Below are 26615 nucleotides of genomic sequence, written 5' to 3' on the forward strand. Positions count from 1 at the left end.
TCTATTCATGTATTCCACAGATGCAGGGTACATCAAGTTGATTGTGGAGCTTTAATCCGCTGCTTCTGAGGCTGCTGGGAGAGGTTTCCCTTTCTCTTCTTTGTTCTCACAGCTCCTGGGTCTCAGCTTTGGATTTGGCCCCGCCTCTGCGTGTAGGTCGCCGGAGGGCGTCTGTTCTTCGCTCAGACAGGACAGGGTTAAAGGAGCAGCCTCTTCGGGGACTCTGGCTCACTTAGGCCGGGCGGGAGGGAGGGGCACGGAGTGCGGGGCGAGCCTGCGGCGGCAGAGGTCGGCGTGACGTTGCACCAGCCCGAGGTGCGCCGTGCGTTCTCCCAGGGAAGCCGTCCCTGGATCCCGGGACCCCGGCAGTGACGGGCTGCACAGGCTCCCGGAAGGGCGGTGTGGACAGTGACCTGCGCTCGCACACAGGCTTCTTGGCGGCGGCAGCAGCAGCCCCAGCGTCCCACGCCCGTCTCTGGGCCTTTAAGCAGCGCTCTTAATCCCCTCTCCTCGCGCACCAGGAAACCAAGAGGGAAGAAAAAGTCTCTTGCCTCTTCGGCAGCTCCAGAGTTTTCCCCGACTCCCTCCCGGCTAGCTGTGACACATTAGCCCCCTTCAGGCTGAGTTCTCGCCGCCAGCCCCAGTCCTCTCCCTGCGCTCTGACCGAAGCCCGAGCCTCAGCTTCCAGCGCCGCCCACCCCGGCGGGCAAGCAGACAAGCCTCTCGGGCTGGTGAGTGCCGCTCGGCACCGCTCCTCTGTGCGGGAATCTCTCCGCTTTGCCCTACCCAGGTATGTGGGGAGTTTCTTGCCTTTTGGGAGGTCCGGGGTCTTCTGCCAGCGTTCAGTAGGTGTTCTGTAGGAGTTGTTCCACGTGTAGCTGTATTTCTGGTGTATCCGTGGGGAGGAAGGTGATCTCCACGTCTTACTCTTCCGCCATCTTACCCAGAAGTCTCTTCTTAATTTCTTTTGTAGATAGTTTATTAGTGTATAGAAATGTAAGTTACTTTTGTATATTGATTTGCTATCTTGCAACTTTACTAAATTTGTTATTAATTTTAACAGTTTTTTTTTTTTTTTTGGTGGAGTCTTTAAGATTTTCTGTATGTAAGATAATGTTATCTGCAAACAGAGACAATTGAAGACTGACTTCCTGCAGGGGAAGGCCTTCACCAGTCACCTCTGCTATGGAGTCTGGGGCATCTTAAATTTTTTCTGGTGATTTCTTCTCTGGGATTGTGTTTGTATTTCCCCAGTTAGGAAGGTTTCTCTGTTTCTTTTTTCGGGAGCTTATAATCTCTTGCTCCCTCTGGTGTCTGTCTGCAGCACTTCAGAATTTATGACACTGCTGCCAAATGCCCCCTTCTTCATTCTCAGAAGCCCCTAGGCATCCAGATTATGCTGGTTCCCTTTGGTTCTCCACGTCAGGAGAGACAGAAGCCAGTCCCTCAGTCTATCCCGCAAAGAACCAGAATATTGGACACATGTTTCCCTCTTCCCCTCCCTCCCAAAGGAGAAATCACAGTTTGGGTGCTTTCTTCCATTTGAACTGTGCTTTGCTGGCAGGGGGATGGGTGGTAGTAGCTAAAATGCAACTGTTTTTCTTCTCCAGTTCAAAACAGCTGTGCTCAGTTTTGCACTCACCTGTGGTACTGCAACTTCCTAGCTGGTTTCTGGAGTTCCTATAAATGTACTGCGGTCCATATATTGTTGTTAAATTAGTGTCTCTTTGAAGGAATGAGAAGTGGAACGTCCTGTTCCACCATATTTTTTACTACACTACCCTGCCTTCATTTTTATTTTTTTAAAAAATATTTATTTATTTGGCTGCGTTGAGTCTTAGTTACGGCATCTGGGATCTTCACTGCTGTGTGTGAGATTTTCATTTCATCGTGTTGGATCTTTTAGTTGTGGCATGCGGGATCTAGTTCCCTGACCAGTGATAGAACCTGGGCCCCCTGCATTGGGAGCGCAGAGTCTTAACCACTGGACCACCAGAGAAGTCCCATGCCTTCACTTTTAAAGTTTGACTGCTGATAGCTTCCAGTCTATACTACCACCACCCCTTTTCCTTTTACCTCACATCTAGGCAAGCTGAGAACAGAGCCTGAACACTCCCTCTTTTGGCATCAGAGAGAAGTTCAAACCATGGAAACGCTGCCTCATTCATGAAGGAATTTTCACCCCATCTGCTTCCCCTAACTGTAGTGAAAGCCAAGTCAGTTTCCTTTCTTTGCTTTCTTTTGCCATTTTTCACACCTGCTTAGGAGTCTGCCTTGCTTTCCCCAGAAAGCCTCATTATGTGACTAACAAACTGCCTCATATCTTTTTGATGCATGTATGACATCATCAGTCTCAACAAATAAACCAAATTTTGAGAAAGGCAGGAGGAAGATCCATTCTCCCACTGAAGGGTGACCACTGCAGTATATCTTCTTCTATCCTTTCCACTCACTCTACCAATGACATTGTATTTGATATGAGTTTCCTATAGACAGCACATAACTGGGTTGTGGGTTGTTTTTTTTTAATCTATTCTGCCTATTTATTTCCTTATTTATTTAGCCGCATGCAGCTTGTGGGATCTATGTTCCCCGACCAGGGATTGAACCCCAGCTCTCAGCAGTGAAAGCACGGAGTCCTAACCACTGGAATTCCCAGTGCCAATGGAATAATCAGGGAATTCCCATGGCCAATTTCTTCATTAGCGTATTTATAGCATTTAAATTTAAGGTAGTTATTGGTATTTAGAGCTTAACTCTGGCATTTTATTATTTGTTTTATGTTTGTTTCCTCTGTTGTCCTTCCTCTAGTTCTCTTTTCTTGACTTCCTAGGGATTACTAGAACATTTTTAGAATTCCATCTAGATTTATTTCCACTATTTTTGAGTACATCACTTTGTATAGTCATCTTAGCATTTCATCTGGGTATTAGATATAAATATATGTACCACAACCTACTAGTACTGACATTTTATCACTTTGAGTAAAATGTGGAATACTTACTTCCATTTAGTTCTCTTTACCTTCTCCACATTTGAAGTAAAATTTCCTTATGTATTTCTTCTACCTATATTGAGCATCAAATCAGATAGAATTATAACTTTTGTTTAAATCATGAAAGATAATTTCAAAAACTCATGAGAAGGGCAATCTATTGTCTTTACTTGTGATCATTCTATTTTTTTCCTTCATTCTTGATGTTGTAAGATTCCTTTTATCATTTTCTTCCTGTTTTAATAATTTTCTTTAGCCATTCTTTAAGACTAAGTCAACTAGCAACATATTCTTAGTTTTTTTCATCTGAGAATGTCTTCATTTCCTTCTCATTTCGAACATCTGATTCAGTCCGGTGTGGCATCAGTCAGTTGCCTATTCTTAAATTGAAAATTGGATATTTTTAATATTACATTAGTAAATCCCAGATCCTAGTCAAAGATGCTTCTGTTTTATCAGGCAGTCACACTGTTTGGGTTTAGCACTCAGGTCCTCATCCACTTTTTGCAGTAGTGGTTTCAAGAACTATTTAATTTTCACACTGTGCTGTTTTGGTCTGCTTGGTTTACTTGGTGATGTTGGAGATTCTTACTGATCCCTTCTAGTGCTTCCTGTGCAAGTAGAGATGCTTCCCTAAGTCAGACTTCCTGGTATCTCTAGGTGATGGAGGGGAGTCCCTGGCCCATAGAGAAAAAGAATGATTCCCCTGGCCTCTTGTCAGTGGAGGCTCCTGCTGAATCCTTTGGCTAGTACCACTTTGCCCACCTGATGTTGTCAGTGATGTGGGTGTGGAGTGAGCCTACTTGGGCCACATTCCTTTGCTGAGTAAGGGGGTGAATCATAAGATGCTTGGCTGCTATGTTGTTCCTCCAGACCTATGCCCCTAGTCAGTACATCTTCTTCTTTCAAATTTTCAGTGTTTCCTTATGGTTGCCTCATGCTATTTCCAGGGTTTGTAATTTTATTTAGATGGATGCTCAAGGGGAGATAAGTCTATGCTATCCTATCCAGACCCCTTTCTCCGGTGCTTACACCATCATTTCTTTTTCATCTATTCAACCAACAAACATATATTAGGGTTTGTGCACTGATAAAAACCCCAGGGAATGTCAGAAAACAGCACATGGAGGCTAATTTCTGTCTGGTGAGGAGAGATGAGCAGAAACAAATGATCAAATAGAGGTCACCTGTGTAGAGAGTCTCACCTTGGTGTCCCAAGTCATAAGAGTGGAGGTCAGACTAAATTCTACTCAGGATTCCAGTTATTTCTGTTGAATCAACTTCCCTATTATCTATCCCCTTACTGTAGCCTTCTTCTTTTCTTGTTCTCTTCTTCTACTTGTGTGACTTTAGTGCTGCCTAGTTTGCCACTCCACACCTGGGAGATTCCAATCATCCTTCTTCCATGCTGCTGCCTTGGAGTCTCTCTAAGATGCAGGTCTGGTTGTAACTTCCTCCTGCCAAAAGTCAGTAGACAACTCTACAGAGCTACAATTCCTTCAGTGGCTATGGGGAAACTGTCTACACCTTTATTTCAGTATATTCACAGTCTCCGTGGTCTGCATCTTGGTTTCATCAGACCTCACACCCATTCCCTCTTACACATCACAGTCTAGAACTACCAAAGGTCTTTGAACACATCACAGCATACCAGCTCTCCTTATCATGGTGTGTACTTGACCCTATACCTATCATGCTTCTCCCTCTCATCCGATTGTCTACCAAATATAAGATAAAACAAAACAAAACCCACCTATTTATCTGAAACCACAGGGTGTAAATGATGCATCCAGGAAGCTGTGACTTCCCCTGATATTAATTACTCTCTACTCTGTGCTAACTTTACTATGCTTCCATACTTGCCCTTTTCACAATGAAATATTTTTGTTTACAGTTGTTTCCAAGTTTAGTTAGTGAGTAAACAGAGGCTCTGTCTTACTCACTTCATCATATTTAGTATTTAGGAGCAGTCAGGCATATAGTAGCTGTTAAATGTACGTTGAATGAACAAAGTCCATGAAAGGGCTTACAGCAGTGTTATCAGTCTATATTTATAAAAGAGAGTGAGAGGGCTTCCCTGGTGGCGCAGCGGTTGGGAGTCCATCTGCCGATGCAGGGGACACGGGTTTGTGCCTGATGCAGGGGACACGGGTTTGTGCCCCGGTCAGAGAAGATCCTGGGCCCATGAGCCATGGCCGCTGAGCCTGCGCGTCCGGGGCCTGTGCTCCGCAGCGGGAGAGGCCAGAACAGTGAGAGGCCCGCGTACCGCAAAAAAAAAAAAAAAAAGACACTAAAGAAAACTGAAATAAGAGGAGAGACATAAAATCTTTCAGATAAAATATGTGTAATTTAAAGATATCATTTCTCCCAGAATTAATCTATAGATTCAAAACAATTTCTTTGAAAAATCTCAGTGGAGTTTTCTTAGAACTTGGTAAGTGAATTTTATGTGGTAGAGCAAATAGCCAGGAATTGACAAGACACAGCAGAATAAGAACAGGACTGGGAATCTTAGTCTCATGTATATCAAGACATATCCCAGAACTGTGATGATTAAGCCAGCTAACATTTTGGGCGCAGAGATAGCCAAGTGGACCAATAGTAAAGAACAGAGAGCCAGGAAACAAATCTAAGGTTAAACAGAAACTTGATGTAGACAGGGTTGACATTGTGTGTTAAAACACAGTCCATTCACGAAGGATGTTGGGAGAGTTGTTATCCATTTAGAAGAAACTGAAATTGATCTTGTACCTCATTTTACATAAAAAGATAAAATACACATAGATCAAGTTTGTTTTTTTTTTTCCGGTACACGGGCCTCTCACTGTTGTGGCCTCTCCCGTTGCAGAGCACAGGCTCCGGACGCACAGGCTCAGCGGCCATGGCTCACAGACCCAGCCGCTCCGCGGCATGTGGGATCTTCCCGGACCGGGGCACGAACCGGTGTCCCCTGCATCGGCAGGTGGACTCTCAACCACTGCACCACCAGGGAAGCCCCAGATCAAGATTTATACAGATCTACATGCTCACCAGCATCTGATGTCAATATTCTGGGTTCAGCTGTTCTAACAGCCCAATGAGTGAAACCATAGGCACCAAAAGAGTAAAGTGCCAGAGGTGGTCTTTAAAGATGGTGACATTGGAGGCTTCTAAACTCTCTGTTGCCAAATCTTGGCTCCCTGTGCACCGATGCTGAATAAAAATACGGAGACAGAGATTTGGAAGTTAAGAAAAAGAGAGGTTTTTTATTTTCTTTGCCAGGCAAAAGGAAGACACAGCAAGCTAGCACCTCAAGAACTGTGTCTCCCCCTGTCCTGGGGAATTACAGGGGGTCTTATAGGTGGAACTCTCTGTCCAGGGTAAGTGATAAGGATCAAAGTGGTGAAGGTCTTGCATTCTGCTTCTTCTTCTTGCAATATTTTAAAACAGTCACATTGTAACAAGGAAGAGCTAAATCGGACTCCATGTTTGATCTGTTTCTTTGACTTTAACCTTTGCTTTTCCTTGCTTTTGTTATTTTAATCATACATAATGGCCTGCCTCAGGGAACCCTGCCCCTCTGCCTGAATGTTAAACTAAAGTGCCTCTGTTCAGCGCCCAGTGAGATCATCTGACCCCGCCCACCACAGGATGGCTTCAAGAAAGAAGAAATTAACACATCCCCTCCCCGAGGCTGGCCATGCCAGGGGATATTGGCAAAACTTATGGCCCTTTTACTTTACTTCCACATCTCATCCCCCTCTCTGTGCTATAAAAGAAACTGACATGCAAGCCCTGAAAAGCTGGTTTTTCAGACATTAGTCTGCCATCTTCTCGGTCTGCCAGCTTTTCGCGTGGAGAGCAGAGCGAGCTTGAACTCGGTAACAACTGCTGGCATCAGGCAGCCTGGTAACTGGTTCCGTTCATCTCTGCGTTATCGGCCTTCGACCTTTTTCTGAAATGTAAACAGCCACAAGGGGTGATTTGCTACAAAAGAATGCAGCAAGAGTAAATGCCAGGTGGATTGTACAATTCATTTGGAGTCAGAGTAATTAGCTTTGTTTAGCTTTGTGAAGGACAAGTCTAGCTACAAGTGTTTGTCAGTAGTAACAGCTAAAGAGTAACCAAGATTGCTTAACTGTTTCAGGCCTGTTTATGTTGTTTCCCCAGCCTACTCATTGTTTGCTTATTTTCCTTGTTTGTCAGAAAAGTCTCATTTCTATATTTGCTACAACGTCCCCACCTGCCATGGACACACATAAGAGGTAGTTATACATGAAGCAATCCCCTCTGAAAGAAATCCAGAAACTGGCTGAGTGACTCCTACACATTGGGCTGATGAGCAAATACCCACATCAATACAGGTCGGAAAGGCTGGGACACACTCCTGCCAAAAACCCCACCCCTGGCACAGTGCCAAAAAATCAGAGCCCCCCCCCCCCAATTCCCAGTTTCTGTCTGAAGAGTGAAGGGTTTGGAATACACAACTAGCACCTCAACTTTTAAGGCTCCCATCAGAGGGATCGGCCTCCAAAACACCTAGCTCTGCAAGTCATGGGGCTTGTGTGCGTGAGACCCACAAACTACTAAAGAAGCAGTTATTAATGGGAGCGCACACTTAACTGCAGCTATCATCCCAGTGCTCAGAGCTGAGGGAGCAGGAAAAAAGTGCCCATCTTCCAGTCTTTTCCTGAATGGAGTCTATCTGCATACTTTAAAAGCTGCTACCTGAGGATCAGGCTTCTAATTTAGCACACATCTCAAGGCTGATGCAATCCTCCTCAGAGACCAGGGAAGCCTGCAGGCACTCCCCATCACCCTCTCTCTCCTGCCCACCCCAAGTAGCCATTGTCCCACTGAAAGGAGTTTGTACATATGTCTCTGCCTCAGCTTTTGTGGCTGCTGCCCAAGGGGACATCTCCCTTGGTCACATGGCTCTGATAGCCAACAGGGCTTCCATTCAGGAGTCCCACAGACTATAACAAACAAAGAAGCAGTTCTTAACTGGCTATCTCCCCAGGGCTCATTGTAGAGGGAGCAGAAATTCCCATCTCCCTGGTTTTTCCCTTAAAGGGGTCTATTTGCATACTTCAAAAGTTGCTACCCGGGCCTCCCTGGTGGCGCAGTGGTTGAGAATCCGCCTGCCGATGCAGGGGATACGGGTTCGTGCCCCGGTCTGGGAGGATCCCATATGCCGCGGAGCGGCTGGGCCCGTGAGCCATGGCCGCTGGGCCTGCGCATCCGGAGCCTGTGCTCCGCAACGGGAGAGGCCACAACAGTGAGAGGCCCGCGTACCGCAAAAAAAAAAAAAAAAAGTTGCTACCGGAGGGTCAGGCTTCTCTTCAAGCTTGCATCTATGGGCTGACTGCAAGCCTCTAGGGAGACAAGGGAAGTGTGGGAACATCCCCCTTGCCCTCTTTCTCTAGCTCACTCCGAGTCACCAGTATCTCCATGGAAGAATCTTATACACATGTCTGCTACCTGATCTTTTGCAGCTGCTGCCTGAGGGAAGTGCCCCTGGATCACTGGCTCTGATAGACAACAGGGCATGCATTCAGGAGTCCCACAGGACTGTGGTCAAAAAGCAGTTCTTAATGGGCTTAGGAGCAACCATCCCATGGTTATACATCCCAGCTCAACACAGAGGGAGCAGGTAAAAAAGTCCTACCTCCTGGGCTTCCCTGGTGGCACAGTGGTTGAGAGCCCGCCTGCCAACGCAGGGGACGCGGGTTCGTGCCCCGGTCCGGGAAGATCCCACATGCCGTGAAGCGGCTGGGCCCATGAGCCATGGCCACTGAGCCTGCGCGTCCGGAGCCTGTGCTCTGCAACGGGAGAGGCCAAGACAGTGAGAGGCCCACGTACCACCCCCACCAAAAAAAAATCCTACCTCCCAATTTCTGCCTTAGAAGGACATAGCATGTCCCCAGATGCTGCCTGAGGGTCTTGCTTCCAACTGGTCTGCATCTGGGTGCTGACTGTGGTCCTCCCATTTAGGACACTGATAGGTATTGGCACACCCAGAGCTACTGGGAGCCACTAAGAAAAAAGGCGGCTTGGCCAATCGCAAGGGTTTGAGACACAACCAGGAGCATGAACTAGGCTGACTGACGAGGTTCATGGCCTACACAAGACCACTGTGTCGAAACTAGGGAAGGCGGCAGCTTAAATCTACAATTATTTCAAAATGAAAAATTTAATTTAAAAAAGTGTCCGCTGAGTTGTAGTTCATTATACATAACAACTGAAATAAGATATGTTAAACACAGTTTCAGAGATTCAATTAGTGTTAGCCCCATCAAATAATAATTGAACAAAAGGCCTTAAAAATCCCTGTAGCTTCAAACATCAGAACAATCATCTTCAGCTTATTTAAACTGCAGGATGTCATCTTGTGCCATCCAAAGTAAATAAGGATTAAAGCCATGAACAAGAAATGGTCAAGGATAAACAAAACTAGACACTACTTAAGATAGTGAAGACAAATTTTATTTTATTAATTTTTAAGGTGGTGAAAACGGAGTTTATTCAGGAACAATTGCAATATGGAAAAAGAGACCTCAGAATAGAACTGGGTTCTATTCCAAATACAGAATGGGCAAATGGGAATTTATAAGCCAAGGAGCAGTTTGGGGTCAGTGATGGGAAATTTCTAAGAGAAAACATGAGAGATAGGGGATTCTGGTTATAGACCTAAGAGAATTCTTGCTGAAGGTGATCTCGGAGAGACAGCAGTGAGCGGTACTGAAGAGGGATCTTAGTTCCCTGCCCAGGAATTGAACCTGGGTAGCCTGGGTGAAAATCAGGAATCCTAGCCACTAGACCACCAGGGGCCAGAGGCTAGAAGCAAAGTGGCCCTAGCTCTTTCCCCCGTTTGAAAGCAAGAATGTTTCAAAGAGGCAAAAACTGTAAAAACCGGTACGAAGTTTATTATTAGAGACATGGGATAGCATGTTGGAGAGTACACAGTTTGTTTACGTAATTCAGAAGCAAAGCAGAAATACACACCTGGAGAGGAGTGTGGGCGTCCTGAATGAGGAGCGTAGTAAAGAGGTGATTTAAATCACTTATATAGGACAGTCCTTCTGTGTCTTTGTTTACCTTTGGCCAATTATCTCATTTCTTTTTTCGCACCTGATTGGTCCCAGGACCCTCCCCAAGATGTCTGCACAGCGGCAGAAAAAGCGGCAGGGGAATCTTCCACTTGCAGGGCCTACTGCTGGTAGATACCAGGGAAGAGGAGCTTCTTCTCTTGGGAGATGGGATGTGTGAAGACTTTTCACGCTGCAGCTCCTTCCCAGCCATCAGTGAGCCTGGTGATTTAGGCCGATGATCTTCACCCAGCACCTCTTTTGTTGGCCTCTCCAGCAGCAGGGAGCAGCATGCGGTTGGGGCAGAGAACACCATGGCATGGGATGGGACCTTCACCTCCCTCTCCTTTGGGGAAGGAAGTGGGAGGTGACTGGATGGTACCGGCTTCCTAACGTAGGGCAGAAGGCAGGCGCTGGAGCAGCAGGGTGGTCCCGATCAGATGTGGCAGCCTCCCAGGAGGGCAAAACCAGCGGGTGACAGCCCACCGGGGCCTCATAGAGGGCCGGCGGCGGCGGCGCGAGGTACGACATTTACAACATAAATTGCCCATGTAGGACCGGTTGTGCGCCAAGCTATCCGAAGTGGGAGAGCTTCTCCCTAGCTTCATCTCCTCTCAAGGTCTAGCACACACTGGACACTGGATAGCTCAGCCTGGTGCTTGTGACATGTCCATTTTACCTGTCACAGAGAAAGGGCGGGCAGGGCAGGGGGTGGGGCGGGGGGCGCATGCAAGCCCAGCCCATGGAGAAACCCCTGCCCAAGGGCAAAGGGCGGGGCCCCTTCTGAACTTTCTAGTGGCTGGGTCTTCTCGCTGTGGGTGGCAGGTGTTTGGCACGGGATGGGCCACCATGCGGAGACTGTTGGGGACTGTGGAAGGCTTCTCCTCCAGAGCTCACCCTGCCTGGGCACCAGCTCTGCAGGTCCCTCAGCCCTGCGTATGTATCGGCCAGCCCTTCCCCACCATGGGGCCCAGAGGCCAGAGCCTGCTCAGAGCTGAGGGCAGGAGGCACCCAGAGCTTGCCAGGGTGTGGGCCACCTCCTCCGGGGACCTCCCCAGCTTCTCTGCAAGGCCTGGAGACAGGATCGCCTTCTCCAGGGCTGCTCAGCTGCCAGCATCACCATGAGCCAGGTGGCGAAGGTTTCTGAGCAGGAGATGCAGAGCCCTGATCCGACCGGATGCTGCACCCCACGATGTCCCTTCCTGGCAGATAGGTTCTTTCTTCACTTTTTTTTCGAAATTTGGTAAAACAACATTTAAACCTTCAACTGTTCTTCAGGGTATACAGATGGTAGTGGCTTAGCTAGGATTCCAAGCAAGCCTGTGTGATTCCAGAGCTCGTGCTCTGGACTGTGGTGCCTCCTTATCATATATGCTTCATGTGTTACTTTTTTTTTTTTTCTTGTAGTCCTTATGGTACTTAGCCCTAAGTGCCATACCTGTAACGAACAGCTACACTGCCCTGTAGGAGGTCTTCTTTTGTTCAAAGCATGAATTGGTCATCCACCACACTGTGTTCTAATCTCAGAAGATACAGGTCAGGGACCACCAGTTGTCAACATAGCACCATTCCACATTTCTAATTGAGGCTTGAAGGCTGGATTTTCCCTTTGGTCTAGTTTGAAGGATCCAGATTTGTAAAGATTATATTCTAGATAAATCATGGGCTATCCTGAAAGAAATTCACCAGTAAATTATTCCAGTTTCTCTGGCCTTCCTGGAGTATATCCAGTATGACATCTCATTCATGTCTAGAAAGCAAATACATCATTTATTGCAACTTCAGCATGGAGCGATGTATTGGCTTAAAGTACAATCAACACAATTTGGTCATTGTGAGTATGCCAGCTGGGTCCATTCTTTACTACACATATGTAACTCTAGAGATTCTTATGCCCAAGAGAGGAGACGTACTCTTGGGTGTCTAGGACAAGGGAAACATGTGTTGTTATTCAGGAGCTGGAAGCTTCAGCATGACAGGAAAGAATTGAACAATCCTGGTTTACACATCACTTGACCTTGTTTAAAACTTGTTTCTTTGGCTTGCTTCATTGGAGTGTTTTCTCTCTCCTGGGGCTGACATTGTGTGTTATGTATCACACATGTGACATGTAGAAGTTTCAGAACCCAGAATCCTATAGATCAGTAAAAATGTATTTATATATTTTTGTTCAGAATCTATTGAAAATAACACTGGGCATAATTCATATATTGCAAAATTAGTTGGACCCTCTGCTCATGAGATTCTTTTTATGGTATGCCACAGCAAATTTGGATTTCCATCCCCAATAAACTTTGGGGTTGGAGGACACAAAAGCTTTTGCTCAGACCTAAATTCTGTCTGAAAGAAAAGGGTAAATATTATAAGCCCTTTCTAACCTCTCCAAGAGCAGAAATGATTTACAGCTGTGGCATTTAACCATAATTCCTCGATCTCATTTGAGAAGAGTTCAGTAAGAAACAGTGTCTTGATTTTTGTTTGTTTTGTTTGTTCCCTGTTTTCTTGTCTTACTTAACCAACAATCCATTGTAATTCATGAGTTAGTATGGCAGCAGGCTGAGTGTTCCTTGGAGCTCATTAAATGAACTTCTTTTCCTTAAAAAAAAAAAAAAGTTTAGTCAAGAAAAGAGTCTGTCTGGCTTCCCTGGTGGTGCAGTAGTTAAGAATCTGCCTGCCTTATGCAGGAGACACAGGTTCAAGCCCTGGTCGGGGAAGATCCCACATGCCGCGGAGCAATGAAGCCCGTGCACCACAACTACTGAGCCTGTGCTCTAGAGCCGCGAGCCACAACTACTGAAGCATTCGCACCTAGAGCCCGTGCTCCACAACCAGAGAAGCCACCTCAATGAGAAGCCCTTGCACTGCAATGAAGAGTAGCCCCTGCTCTAGCCCCCACAACTAGAGAAAAGCCCATGTGCAACAATGAAGACCCAATGCAGCCAAAAATAAATAAATAAAACAAAATTAATTAATTTTTTAAAAAAGAATCTAATAAAAAAGGAAAGAGGGCTTCCCTGGTGGCGCAGTGGTTGAGAGTCCGCCTGCTGATGCAGGGGATGCGGGTTCGTGCCCTGGTCCAGGAAGAACCCACATGGCGCGGAGCGGCTGGGCCCGTGAGCCATGGCCGCTGAGCCTGCGCGTCCGGAGCCTGTGCTCCGCAACGGGAGAGGCCACAACAGTGGGAGGCCCGCGTACAGCAAAAAAAAAAAAAAAAAAGGAAAGAGTCTGCCAATACTGTTGTGAAGCCAGTAAAATTGTTTTTTGTTTGTTTGTTTGTTTGGGGGGCCAATTACTCAGAGTTTAAAGTAAAAGGTATTGAACTATTTTTAGTATATACATTATGAGCTCTTTTAAAGCCAAAAATTATGAATATTATGATAGCTCAAACTTGAACTGAAAAGGCCAATGAAGCATCCTACAGGTTATAATTTCTAATAAGGTAAATATTGATTTCTATAACCTACATAAACAAAAATTCTTTGGGGACCCTTCAATTTTTTTAAAAAGAGTAAAGTGTTCCTGAGACAGCAAGTGAGAATACCACTGTGAACATGCCTAGCTGATATAGGTCTGTTTCTTGTCTTAACCTCATAAAGAGCCACTGTTAGGGAATTCCAAGCACCTATAAAAGTTCCTGACTGAACCTAGCTTTTTGGTTCTTTCAGCCCAGGTTGGTGGTTTTTGGTGACCTGAGGGACTTTGGCCACAGTTAGCTTATTTTCTCTGTTTTTTTTTTTTTTTTTCGCGGTACGCGGGCCTCTAGCTGATGTGGCCTCTCCCGTTGTGGAGCACAGGCTCTGGATGCGCAGGCTCAGCGGTCATGGCTCATGGGCCCAGCCGCTCCGCGGCATGTGGGATCTTCCCGGACCGGGGCATGAACCCGTGTCCCCTGCATCGGCAGGCAGACTCTCAACCACTGCGCCACCAGGGAAGCCCTAGTTGGAATTTTTTATAAGGAATCTCAAATTTCACTTTTAAAATCCTCTTGAGAGTAGGAAGCCAAGCCAAGGCCTTGCCATCAGGCTTCATCTGCAGTACCTATAGACTTAGGTAATTGCCCTCTTCTTGAGATCTACAAAATAGCCTAAGATTCTTAGGCCTACCAGGAAGGGACATTCCTTACTCACCTGTAAGGCTGGGAACACTGCAAGCCAAGAACCAGGCCAATTTTTCCAAGAGGGCTTTGTAATTATTAGCTTTATAAAGTCAACATTAGTCCCTTAAAACTGCCTGATCATATCTAATTCTATACATCATTTTACAGTCAGATATTCCAGCCAAGACTTGTTTATATAAAAAATTTTCCCAATTATGTCCTATTACAAGGAGGACATTCTTATTGAAACTATGCAAATAGCAATATTGTGATAAAAATAAGAATAGTTAATGAGTTTTTTAAATTAGGGAGCTATTAAGCAGGGAGAGAAAGATAAATGTTTCATTTCTGTTTACAAAAGTACAATTTTCTAGATTGTTATGAGCTTTTGATAGATTAAGAGAAAAGGGAAAGGGGTTTCTTACATCCAGAAACTAGAACGTTAAAGAACCAGCAATGTTCCAAATAAATATAAATAACCTATAATCATCCGTTTGTTCACTCAGTTCCATGTAATTCATTAACTTTTGTTTTGTTGATCATGGGCCATCAGTTTCATGGATCCATCAGCTTCTCCATCTTAGAAATCCTCACTAATTCCAGTGGTATGATCTCAAAGTTACTTAAGTAATGCCAGCAGAAGCCTACACCTGAGTTGAGTACCTGGCATAGTCCTTTTCCATGGGTCTCTGAGTTCCTTCCTTCCTTCCTTTCTTCCTCCCTCCCTCCCTCCCTTCCTTCCTTTCTTTCTTTCTCTCTTTCTTTTTTTTCTGTTGAAAACGAGCGCTCTTGCTTGTAACTAATTGAAAACAGTTTCACAGTAAAGCAATAAATATCTGAGGATGTAAAATGTAAAAAGACTTTAAAAGTCTGTGTTTAAAAATCTCATGAAAGTTTATTGTTTAAAAAATGTAATTGACAAGGAAATTTGGCTGTTTCTGTGACATACAACATTTTAAAATAGTAACTGGAATTATGACAGATAATATTACATTGTTGCTTAGTATTAGGCAAAGGAGCACTAGGACATTTCATAGACAGCAAGAGCATTGACAAATTTCTAGGAATTTTATACAATTCAAAATATTTATATTAATAACATTTTACCCATACAAATATAACCTAGGGAAGGTTAAGCATCTTTTCTTGACAATGCTTCTTATGTAATTTAATAAATCAAATGAACCTAATTAGGCTTAACATCTCTCTTTTTACCTGGTGAAAGAACAAACCCTTTGTGATTTTCCAGGGGGCCTCTGGGAAATCTCAACGTCAGTCTGAGATCCAGAATATTTTATTTAGAATTTGACTTTGGGAAAGCAAAATTGTCAAAAATGTCAAAAGCTTTGAACACTTGGATAAATAAAATAAGTCACTGTGAAACAACGTGAAGCTACCTATTTAAAGTAACAACAGAGTACTTCAAAAGAAAATATAAGCAGTAACATGATTAAAAGAAAAAACAAAACTTTTGTTCTTTCAAAACTGAGAAAACTTTGGCTCTCTCAAATAATCAAGTACATGATAAAGCCAACACCAGAAATAATGTTAAGGCACAGAATCTTTGTTTCCTAGGCAGATTACTTAAAAGGCAAAAAAACTTTTAACAATCTCTTAAGAGCAGACCAATAATTAAAGAAAACTTTGTCATTTTAACAGAGGAAAACCAAACTCTAGCTTTGTATCAGTAATGATACTAAAGATCATTTTTAAAAACCCTTTAAATAAATCCATCCAATCTTAGCCAGCTTGGACCACGAGAGATGAGATTCCTTTTTCACAATCCTTCTAAAACTTTCCCTATCCAGGTTTTATCCTACACTTTCCTCTTTCTCGTTCTGGAACAATCAGTCATTTTATTTTAGGACAAAATTATTCTTTTTTTCTGAACAAAACATATCCTAGAGGAGACCTTCAAGATGGTGGAGGAGTAAGACATGGAGATCACCTTCCTCCCCACAAATACATCAAAAATACATCTACATGTGGAACAGCTCCTATAGAACACTTACTGAACGCTGGCAGAAGACCTCAGCTTTCCAAAAAGGCAAGGAAATCCCCACATACCTGGGTAGGGCAAAAGAAAAAAGAAAAAAAGGAGACAAAAGAGTAGGGATGGGAGGGAACTGTGAAGGAGAAAAAGTTTCCACACACTAGGAAGCCTCTTCACTGGCAGGGACGGTGGTGGGAGGAGCTTCGGAGCCACAGAGGAGAGTGCAGCACAGGGGTGCAGGGGGCAAAGCGGAGAGATTCCCGCACAGAGGATTGGTGCCGACCAGCACATAGCAGCCTGAGACGCTTGTCTGCTCACGTGCTGGGGTGGGTGGGGGCAGGGAGCTGAGGCTCGGGCTTTGGAGGACAGACCCCAGGGAGAGGACTGGGGTTGGCTGTGTGAAGACAGCCTGAAGGGGGCTAGTGCACCACAGCTAGCCAAGAGGGAGTCCGGGAAAATGTCTGGACCTGCTGGAGAGGCAAGAGAACATTGTCTCGGGGTGCACGAAGAGAGGGGCTTCCTGCTCTGTGTGCCCACAAACAACAGAGCACCACCTAAGCAAACTCCAGAGACAGGTGCAAGCTGCGGCTATCATCTTGGACCCCAAAGACAGGCATGGACTGCTACTGCTGCTGCCTCTGCCACCAAGGATCCTGAGTGCAACTGCAGGTCACTACCCACACCTTCCCAGGAGCCTGTGCCGCCCACCACTGCTGAGGGTCCCATGATCAGGGCCAACACACAGAGAACACACAGGGCGCCTCAGGCTGTTGCAATGTCACGCCAGCCTCTGCCACTGCAGGCATGCCCCACATTCCAACTGTGACTACTGTACCCCTCCTTCTCCCTGGCCTGAGTGAGCAAGAGAGCCCTAATCAGCTGCTGCTTTAACTCCCTCCTGTCTGGACGGGGGACTGAGGGCAGTCTATACACAGAGGTGGGGCCAAAACCAAAGCTGAACCCCAGAAGCTGTGTGAACAAAGAGAAATAGAAATTTCTCCATGCAGCCTCAAGAGCAGTGAACTAGATCCCTGCAATCAGCTCGATAAACCATGCATCTGTGGAATACCTGAATAGACAATGAATGTTCCCAAAATTGAGGCTGTGGACTTTGGGGGCAACTATGGACATGGGGTTTGCTTTCTGCATTTGATTTGTTTTTGGCATTATGTTTTTCTTTGTTTAGTTTTTAGTGATTGTTTTCATTTGTGGGTTTTTTGATTGGTTTTGTTGCTCTCTTCCTTTTTTTTTTTCTCTTTCTGTGAGTGTGTGTGTGTATGTTTCTTTGTGTGATTTTGTCTGTTTAGTTTTGCATTTACCATTTGTTATGGGGTTCTGTCTGTTCTTTTTTTTTTCTTCCTTTTCTTCTGAGCCGTGCAGCTGGCAGGGTCTTGGTGCTCAGGCCGGGTGTCGGGCCTGAGCCTCCGAGGAAGGAGAGCTGTGTCCAGGATGCTGGACCACCAGAGACCTCCCGGCCCCATGTAATATTAATCAGTGAGAGCCCTCCCAGAGATCTCTACCTCAACACTAAGACCCAGCTGCACCAAATGGCAAGCAAGCTCCAGTGCTGGACGTCCCATGCCAAACAACTAGCAAGACAGGAACACAAACCCACCCATTAGCAAAGAGTCTGCCTAAGTCATACTAAGAGTAGTATTCTAGGGGCCTCCCTGGTGGCGCAGTGGTTGAGAGTCCGCCTGCCGATGCAGGGGATACGGGTTCGTGCCCCGGTCTGGGAGGATCCCATATGCCGCGGAGCGGCTGGGCCCGTGAGCCATGGCCGCTGGGCCTGCGCATCCGGAGCCTGTGCTCCGCAACGGGAGAGGCCACAACAGTGAGAGGCCCGCATACCGCAAAAAGGAAAAAAAAAAAAAGAGTAGTATTCTTTTTCCACATGCTGCTTTTACCAATCCTAATACAGATGCCCATGTAATGAATCATAGTAACAAAAGTATATGTATTGGGGCCACTTGAATTATTTTTTTCTTATTTTAAAAATGTCTTTTATTGAGATTGATTTAGTCCATGTTAATAGTGGGCCTGACCTTTAACACAATTTGCAAATTTGTTTATTACTGACCCACTCGCTTTCATGACATTTTAGTGGATGTAATCTTGCAGCAAAAATGATTTATTCAGATTGTTCCAATGAAATTTTCCAGTTGAATAATTACTGGTGGAATGTCTCCTGGTATCAGTAGTGGTCGAAAGTGGTTAGGACTTAGTTTGTATGATATGAAGACAAAATGCTACTAAGAGTCTGCCTAAAAAGTCATACTAAGTTCACAAACACCCCCAAATACACCACCGGACATGGCCCTGCCCACCAGAGGAAAAAGATCCAGCCCCACCCACCAGAACACAGGCAACAGACCCCCCCACCAGGAAGCCTACACAAGCCACTGGACCAACCTCACCCACTGAGGGCAGACACCAGAAATAAGAGGAAATATGAACCTGCAGCCTGCGCAAAGGAGACCCCAAACACAGTAAGTTAAGCAAAATGGGAAGACAGAGAAATATGCAGCAGATGAAGGAGCAAGGTAAAAACCCATGAGACCAAATAAATGAAGAGGAAATCGTCAATCTACCTGAAAAAGAATTCAGAGTAATGATAGTAAAGATGATCCAAAATCTTGGAAACAGAATGGAGAATATACAAGAGTGTTTAACAAGAACCCAAAAGAACTAATGAGCAAACAAATAATGATGAACAACACAATAAATGAAATGAAGAATACTGTAGAAGGAATCAATAGCTGAAAAACTGAGGGAGAAGAATGGATAAATGACCTGGAAGATAGAATAGTGGAAATAACTGCCACAGAGCAGAATAAGGAAAAAAGAATGAAAAGAATTGAGGATAGTCTCAGAGACCTCTGGGACATTAAACACACCAACATTTGACTTATAGGGGTCCCAGAAGAAGAGAAAAAGAAAGGGTTTGAGAAAATATTTGAAGAGATTATAGTTGAAAACTTCCCTAACATGGGAAAGGAAATACGCAATCAAGTCCAAGAAGTGCAGAGTCCCATACAGGATAAACCCAAGGAGAAACACGCCAAGACACATATTAATCAAACTATGAAAAATTAAATACAAAGAAAAACTATTAAAAGCAGCAATGGAAAAGCAACAAATAACGTACAAGGAAATCCCCATAAGGTTAACAGCTGATCTTTCAGCAGAAACTCTGCAAGCCAGAAGGGAGTGGAAGGACATATTTAAAGTGATGAAAGGGAAGAACCTACAACCAAGATTACTCTACCCAGCAAGGATCTCATTCAGATATGACAGAGAAATTAAAACCTTTACAGACAAACAAAAGTTAAGATAATTTAGAGAATTTAATACCAAACCAGCTTTACAACAAATGCTTAAGGAACTTCTCTAAGTGGGAAACACAAGAGAAGGAAAAGACCTACAATAACAAACCCAAAACAATTAAGAAAATGGTAATAGGAACATACATATCAATAATTACCTTAAATGTAAATGGTTTAAATGCCCAAACCAAAAGACATAGACTGGCTGAATGGGTACAAAAACAAGACCTTATATATGCTGTCTACCAGAGACCACTTCAGACTTAGGGACACATACAGACAAAGTGAGGGGATGGAAATAGATATTCCATGCAAATGGAAATCAAACGAAAGCTGGAGTAGCAATACTCACATCATATAAAACACACTTTAAAATAAATCCTATTACAAGAGACAAAGAAGGACACTACATAATGATCAAGGGTTCAATCCAAGCAGGAGATATAACAATTGTAAATATTTATGCACCCAACATAGGAGCACCTCAATACATAAGGCAAATGCTAACAGCCATAAAAGGGGAAATCGACAGTAACACTATAGTAGTGGGGGACTTTATCACCCTACTTTCACCAATGGACAGATCATCCAAAATGAAAACAAATAAGGAAACACAAGCTGTAAGTAACACATTAGATCAGATGGACTTAATTGATATTTATAGGACATTCCATCCAGAAACAACAGAATACACTTTCTTCTCAAGTGCACATGTACATTCTCCAGTATAGATCATATCTTGGATCACAAATCAAGCCTTGGTAAACTTAAGAAAACTGAAATCATATCAAGTATCTTTTCTGACCACAACACTAAAAGACTAGATATCAATTACAGGAAAAAAGACTGTAAAAATACAAACACATGGAGACTAAACAATACACTACTAAATAACCAAGCGATCACTGAAGAAATCAAAGAGGAAATCAAAAATTACCTAAAAACAGATGACAATGAAAACACAATGACCCAAATCCTATGGGATGCAGCAAGAGAAGTTTAAAGAGGGAAGTTTATAGCAATACAATCCTACCTCAAGAAACAAGAAGCATCTCAAATGAACAACCTAACCTTACAGCTAAAGCAATTAGAGAAAGAAGAAAAAAAAAACCCAAAGTTAGCAGAAGGGAAGAAATCATAAAGATCAGACCAGAAATAAATGAAAAAGAAATGAAGGAAACAATGGCAAATATCAATGAAACTAAAAGCTGGTTCTTTGAGAAGATAAACAAAATTGATAAACAATTATCCAGACTCATCAAGAAAAAAAGGGAGAAGACTCAAATCAACAGAATTAGAAATGAACAAGGAGAAATAACAACTGACACTGCAGAAATACAAAGCATCATGAGATACTACTACAAGCAGCTATGTGCGAATAGAATGGACACCATGGAAGAAATGGAAAAAATCTTAGAGAAGTACAACCTCCCAAGACTGAACCAGGAAGAAATAGAAAATATGAACAGACCAATCACAAGCACTGAAATTGAAACTGTGATTAAAAATCTTCCAACAAACAAAAGCCCAGGACCAGATGGCTTCACAGGTGAATTCTATCAAACATTTAGAGAAGAGCTAACACCTATCCTTCTCAAACTCTTCCAAAATATAGCAGAGGGAGCAACACTCCCAAACTCATTCTATGAGGCCACCATCTCCCTGATACCAAAATAAAAGAGGTCATAAAAAAAGAAAGCTACAGGCCAATATCACTGATGAACATAGATGCAAACATCCTCAACAAAATACTAGCAAACAGAATCCAACAGCACATTAAAAGGATCATACACGATGATCAAGTGGGGTTTATCCCAGATATGTAAGGATTCTTCAATATATACAAATCAATCAATGTGATACACCATATTAACAAACTGAATGATAAAAACCATACGATAATCTCAATAGATGCAGAAAATTTTTTGACAAAAGTCAACACCCATTTATGATAAAAACTCTCCAGAAAGTAGGCATAAAGGGAAACTACCTTAACATAATAAAGGCCATATATGACAAACCCACAGCCAACATCATTCTCAGTGGTGAAAAACTGAAACCATTTCCTTTAAGATCAGGAACAAGACAAGGGTGTCCACTCTCACCACTATTATTCAACATAGTTTTGGAAGTTTTAGCCACGACAATCAGAGAAGAAAAAGAAATAAAGGAATCCAAATTGGAAAAGAAGAAGTAGAACGGTCACTGTTTGCAGATGACCTGATACTATACATAGAGAATGCTAAAGATGCTACCAGGAAACTACTAGAGCTAATCAGTGAATTTGGTAAAGTAGCAGGATACAAAATTGATGCACAGAAATCTCTTGCATTCCTATACACTAACAATGAAAAATCTGAAAGAGAAATTAAGGAAACACTCCCATTTACCATTGCAACAAAAAGAATAAAATACCTAGGAATAAACCTACCTAAGGAGACAAAAGACCTGTATGCAGAAAACTGTAAGACACTGATGAAAAAAATTAAAGATGATACAAACGGATGTAGGGATATACCATATTCTTGGATTGCAAGAATCAACATTTTGAAAATGACTATACTACCTAAAACAATCTACAGATTCAGTGCAATCCCTGTCAAACTACCAATGGCATTCTTCACAGAACTAGAACAAAAAATTTTACAATTTGTATGGAAACACAAAAGACCTTGAATAGCCAAAGCAATCTTGAGAAAGAAAAATGGAGCTGGAGGAATCAGGCTCCCTGACTTCAGACTATACTGAAAAGCAACAGTAATGAAAACAGTATGGTACTGGCCTCAAAACAGAAATATAGATCAATGAAACAGGATAGCAAACCCAGAGATAAACCCACACACATATGTCCCCCTTAGCTTTGACAAAGGAGGCAAGAATTTACAATGGAGAAAAGACAGCCTCTTCAATAAGTGGTGCTGGGAAAACTGGACAGCTACATGTAAAAGAATGAAATTAGAACACTCCCTAACACCATACACAAAAATAAACTCAAAATGGATTAAAGACCTAAATTTAAGGCCAGACACTATAAAACTCTTAGAGGAAAACATAGGCAGAACACTCTATGACATAAATCACAGCAATATCCTTTTTGACCCATTTTAGAGAAATTGAAATAAAAACAAAAATAAACAAATGGGACCCAATGAAACTTAAAAGCTTTTGCACAGCAAAGGAAACCATAAACAAGACCAAAAGACAACCCTCAGAATGGGAGAAAATATTTGCAAATGAAGCAACTGACAAAGGATCAATCTCCAAAATATGCAAGCAGCTCATGCAACTCAATATCAAAAAACAAACAATCCAATCCAAAAATGGGCACAAGACCTAAATAGACATTTCTCCAAAGAAGATATACAGATTGCCAACAAACACAGGAAAGAATGCTCAGCATCACTAAGCATTAGAGAAATGCAAATCAAAACCACAATGAGGTATCATCTCACCCTGGTCAGAATGGCCATCATAAAAAATCTACAAACAATAAATGCTGGAGAGAGTGTGGAGAAAAGGGAACACTCTTGCACTGCTGGTGGGAATGTAAATTGATACAGCCACTATGGAGAACAGTATGGAGGTTCCTTAAAAGTCTAAAAGTAGAACTACCACATGACCCAGCAATTCCACTACTGGGCATATACCTTGAGAAAACCATAATTCAGAAAGAGACGTGTACCACAATGTTCATTGCAGTAATATTTACAATAGCCAGGACATGGAAGCAACCTAAGTGTCCACTGACAGATGAATGGATGAAGAAGATGTGGCATATATACACAGTGGAATATTACTCCGCCATAAAAAGAAGTGAAATTGAGTTATTTGTAGTGAGGTGGATGGATCTAGAGTCTGTTATACAGAATGAAGTAAGTCAGAAAGAGAAAAACAAATACCGTATGCTAACACATGTATATGGAATCTAAAAAGGAAAATGGTTCTCATGAACCTAGGGGCAGGGCAGGAATAAAGACGCATATGTAGAGAATGGGCTTGAGGATTTGGGGAGAGGGAAGGGTAAGCTGGGACAAAGTGAGAGAGTAGCATTGACATATATACACTACCAAATGTAAAACAGATAGTCAGTTGGAAGCAGCTGCATAGCACAGGGAGATCAGTTTGGTGCTTTGTTACTGCCTAGAGGGGTGGGATAGGGTGAGTGGGAGGGACGCTCAACAGGGAGAGGGTATATGGATATATGTATACATATAGATGATTCACTTTGTTATACAGCAGAAACTAACACAATATTGTAAAGCAATTATACTCCAATAAAGTTGTAAAAAACACCCCAATAAAGCCCCCCCAAAACCTGTCCTACATTCCTTGCATACATTTCATGTAAAATATTTTTCCTTCACGCTTATTGTTTCTAGTAGTTTTATTTACATATATTGATTACATTTTTTAATCATTATGGAGAAAATTAGGAAGTAGACAGTTGTAAACTGTCATATATCAGCATTCTGCAGCAGACCAGCAAACTTTATAAGTAGAACATACAATTTTTATAGGTATATGTTTCCTTGTGGAACAATTTTTTTAGTGTGGCAAAAAAAGAACATGTTCATTAACAGACACAGATTATCGTTAGCCTTTCTGTACCATATAAAATTAAGAAGCCAAAAGTATATAAACTTAAGCTTATGCCTAATAATGAATGTTTCAGCATTTTATCTTACTTAGAAATGATCTATATATTTAGTGAATATCTATTACTTAAGTTGGCATAACTCTAAGGTTGCAAGTTACAAAAGAGATTTTGGAAACTACTTTTAAGTAAATACATTATAAAATGTAATTATTGTTGAAATAAAGTTTGTCAGAATAATGACTCAATTTGATTAAAATCAAATTTATAGTTTTTATAATCTTATACATCTGGTAAATATAATATTAACTTATTTGATTAGTAAACTCAAGTAGAATAAAAATGTATGACTATTAAATTTAATTCTAACAATTATGAAGACATGTCTTTTTAAAAATTAAACCTACAATATCAAACTGGTCTTATTTATCAAAGATTCACCTAAATCAAGTGAACTTAAGAAATATTTCTGTATTTTGGGGAGTTTTAGGAATATTTAATTTCTATAATCACATTTTTATCTAAGCCAATTCAAATAGAATTTCTTTAAGGGCTTATATACGTGAATTTGGTAATACCATCTGCAGGTAGGAAAATATCACATAACATACATGCATAAACATACAGACAGATATAAATAGAAATCTTATGGCTTTCATTCTGAAATTTTAGCTATGAGTCAGGCATAAAAATGATACAAAACTCACTAGTCTATGTCAGATTTGCTCCTCATCTCTTCCCACTTTATATTTTTATCAGAATTGTGTTTCTGGTAGATGGAACAAGTTAAAGTTACCTGCTCAATATAGGTACTAAAACATTTCATCATATCTCTGGGGGGAGACTTTTAAGATTTTCTTTTGCCCTGATGTATAATCTCACAGGGGCTGAATTTGGAGTGAGGCACAGAGGAGACAGTAAATGGCAATCCGGGTATCTCCAGATCCTGTATGAGTGGATAAAATATCTGGTCTGTTTCCCATTAGCTCTTTTTACGTTTTCAGCCTCAGGTGGTTGCTTTTTGGGTCCCTTGATCCCTTGAGAACCTCTGATGGGAGAGCAGGGGGCCTAAAATTTGAGTGACTTCAGGAAAGTTAGAGGCTGGAGTGGGAAGGGAAGGTCTAGTGGGTGAACAGAGGCATACAGGAGATGGGGGTTTGAGGGGAGACTTAGCAAAAGATTTAAGGGAGCTGAAGGGAAAACTGAAGGTGGTAAAAGGATGGAGGAGCAGAGGAGATGGGAAAGGATACATCTCAGATGAGATAGTTTGGGGGAGATATTAAGTTTCCCAGAGAAGCCACTGAAATTCCAAATTATCTTTAGTAAAGTCAGCCCACAGGAAAGGACGTGAACAGAATGAATGCCACTGTGGTGAAGCGTATTGGCTGCAAGGGTTTGAAAAGCGGGGGATTTCAGTTGGCTGAAAATCTCCCATGTTCTTTTTTTTTTATTTATTTTTGGCTGGGTGGGTCTTCATTGCTGCGTGCAGGCTTTCTCTAGTTGCGGTGAGCAGGGGCTACTCTTCGTTGCGGTGTAAGGGCTTCTCATTGCGGTGGCTTCTCTTGTTGCGGAGCACAGGCTCTAGGCATGTGGGCTTCAGTAGTTGTGGTATGAGGGCTCGGTAGTTGTGGCTCGTGGGCTCTAGAGTGCAGGCTCAGTTGTTGTGATGCATGTTCCGCAACATATGGGATCTTCCTGGACCAGGGCTAAAACCCATGTGCCCTGCATTGGCAGGTGGTTTCCTAACCTCTGTGCCACCAGGGAAGTCCTCTCCCATGTTCTTAACTAATGACAGTTTGCAAACAAAGAAACCTGCCTTTAACCCAGGCTTCCTGTCTTATGAACAGAGAATTCTGGGACCCTAACCCAGCCTCTGTTTGCCTGGGATTCTAACTCAGCTTGTATAATATATTCAGAATCTTAAGAGTCAAAATTTATCATTATCAGTTTTGACAGACTTTTTTTTTTTTTTTTGAGCACTGGATCAGGACTCAGACTCACCGATGGATTCCTGATCAGTAAGTCAGGAGTGAAGACAGAAGCTTCAGAGTTGTGCAGCTGGGGTCCTGAGTGAGTAATACTTTATTGAAATAGGAAAATGGAGCTCAACTCTGACTTATGCAGAGGTGACTGGCTGTTTGAAAGGGAGGATGAGGGAGTAGGGAGGGGGTAAACAGGGGCTCAAGCAGAGTCAGAAAAATGGAAATTTACAAGAAGAGGCACTTGTGGAAGCTGGCTCCTACCCTCCTACAGAGACTAGGAGACAGGGATCCTATCTTCAAATGTCAACTGATACAAACAGTAAACTCTTTTGTCAGCCTTGAATTTTCCCAGGCAGGAACTTTAAAGGGGGCTGGGTCATCCCAGGGACACAGCCTTGAGTTGTTAGAAATGATGCTAGAGTTTGTTAAGTCTCTTAGGTTGGGTGGTAGATGAAATCATTTGTGCTGGGAGACGACAAGGTTGAGGAGTAGTCAAGAATAGAGCTCAGAAGAACCTGAATTTGTTCAAGGAGTCTTTGCCTAAACCTCATGAATAAGTGAA

This window comes from Mesoplodon mirus, assembly GCF_964341445.2.
Source record: "Mesoplodon mirus genome assembly, chromosome: 5".
NCBI lineage: Eukaryota > Metazoa > Chordata > Mammalia > Artiodactyla > Ziphiidae > Mesoplodon > Mesoplodon mirus.